We start from the raw sequence: 2,500 nt of genomic DNA, 5'->3' as shown, positions 1-2,500 counted from the left end.
TGAGGGCGTGACAGTGCCGCCTCAACTTTCACGAAAAGCCGGATATGACGTCATCAAAGACATTTATCAAAAAAATGAAAAAAACGTTCGGGGATTTCATACCCAGGAACTCTCATGTCAAATTTCATAAAGATCGGTCCAGTAGTTTAGTCTGAATCGCTCTACACACACACACACACACACGCACACACGCACGCACACACGCACGCACACACGCACATACACCACGACCCTCGTTTCGATTCCCCCTCGATGTTAAAATATTTAGTCAAAACTTGACTAAATATAAAAATGAAACGAGAAGGCTTAATGATACTTTTTTAAGGGTGTGTCACAGATGCTAAGCAGTGCTTCGGTCAAAAATCAACGTAACAGATTTAAAGATCAGTTGTTCTTCAAAAGTGAGCTCATTTCTGTTGTGCAATAGTTGAAAATTAACAGGTTCTTCCCTTGCACTAGTCTAGAAATAGGAGTTCAGACTCAGTGCTCCTCGTCGCAATATAACCTTCGTGGTTGAAAACGACGTTAAACACCAAATAAAGAAAGAAAAGACTCAGTGCTCGCACGTGCCAATAGGAGGAGTGGCCTAGCTGGTCGTTTGTGCAGTAACCATGTCTATGACGGCTTACTAGCGCCAAAACTAAAAATTAGTAATTAACCCGTGAAACTGTAACACAAAAATGAATATGAAAAGATATAAGGGAAAAAAAAAGAAGAAAAAAACAAATATGAAAGAAATAAAAAACAAAAGCGAAAACTGTAACACGTACATAATACGAAACCAAAATGTATTTGCACTCAAGTAGAAAGCACACTGCGAGCATCACAAATGGAGAAAAAAAGTCGGTGAAGGCGACAAGAACAAGAAAATCCCAGGACACTGCCGAACTGTTTACGCACTGTCTAGAACTCTACACATGCCAACAAGCAAGGCAATGGTTGTCTCAGTGATCTGTGTATGGGAACACAACACGCTAGGTGTATGTGTGTTTCCGAAACAACCGGGTCTGGGGGGGGGGGGGGGGGGGGGGGGGGGGGGGGGGGGGGGGGGGGCAAGGGGGGCAGGGGGGTGGGGGTAGGCTTCTGCATGGATACAACTCTTCACTTTGATCCATGTTAGGACCATTTTCCCGCGGTTTTGGACGCAAGTCGTAGCACGTAACCACATTTTCTGACATCAGGCAAAACTATATGAGGTAAAGCACTAGCTGAGAAAGAAAAGGACGGTCAGTAAACTATGTATGTGCCACAGTGAAAAGAATAAATAAAACGCTGTTCATGTAGGGGGTGTATTGACAACAGGGGGCGCTGTGGTAATGTCTTGACACGCTGGAACTCTGTGTGTTGATCACTGTTAGGCCCGTTACCCGCACTTTTCACTACATGTCAAAGCTGGTCCCGATACTATCTTTGCCCTATTTGTTAACGTATTGAAACTCTGTGTGTTGGTTCTTAATAAGAAAGCTATTTCTTCTCACGCCGAATGATCGTTAGAACCGTATGACGGAAAGGAATGCAGGCTAGCAAAGAAACGACCATCTTGAACACGCGGCCAGTACCGTGTAACTGGCCTTGAGACCGATCGATTCAAGGGGGGCAATCTCAGTCATCTGAAAGAGGGAAATCCAAACGCAATCCGCCTTGTTCGATTTTATGGGCTTGGACGATAGAGAAAAATAAGAAAAGCAAAAGCTGGAGTCCAGTCTGGACAAAACTGCTATCAAGAACGCAGAATTGATTTTTTCTGAGGTTTTTTTTTTAGCCGTAAGCGCCATGTTTATCGGAGCAGGAAACTCTTCCAGAGTGAGGCCCCTTTGTTGGTTTCACTGCAGCCGCCAGCAGTTATGAGAAATTCGAAATGAGAAATGGCGCTTACGGCTAAAAAAAAACTCAGAAAAAATCAATTCTGCGTTCTTGATAGCAGTTTCGTCCAGACTGGACTCCAGCTTTTGCTTTTCTTATTTTTCTCTATCGTCCATTGCAAGCCCATAAAATCGAACAAGGCGGATTGCGTTTGGATTTCCCTATTTCAGATGACTGAGATTGCCCCCCTTGAATCGATCGGTCTCAAGGCCAGTTACACGGTACTGGCCGCGTGTTCAAGATGAGAAACGACTCGCTCTCCCACACTGTAGACTCCTTCGCAGCGGTGTGTTGCGTGCCGCACGGGTATTTGCACCCCGCACGCTGGAGCGGTAAGTTGAGTGGGGTTTGTGTCTCGATAAAACAGCTTCTTGTATAAACATTTCGTAACTTTGCACATTAAGATATGTCTTGTTAGATATGTTAGTGTTTCTTCTACACGCCGATATACTTTTTGGGTGCATATTTTGTATATTATAGCCGTGACTAGTGATACCCGTGCTAGCTACGCACGGGATTTTTTTCTTTATAAATTACAGAATTAATTGTGAATAAGCAACAAAAACGTGTTAAATGTTTGATGGCATCATACAAAACAAAATGCCATAAATTTATTGGGAGAAAATAGTGTGCACCG

This window comes from Littorina saxatilis, linkage group LG7, assembly GCF_037325665.1.
Source record: "Littorina saxatilis isolate snail1 linkage group LG7, US_GU_Lsax_2.0, whole genome shotgun sequence".
Taxonomy (NCBI): domain Eukaryota; kingdom Metazoa; phylum Mollusca; class Gastropoda; order Littorinimorpha; family Littorinidae; genus Littorina; species Littorina saxatilis.
The sequence above is the reverse complement of the archived record's forward strand: the minus strand, read 5'-3'. Positions refer to the sequence as shown.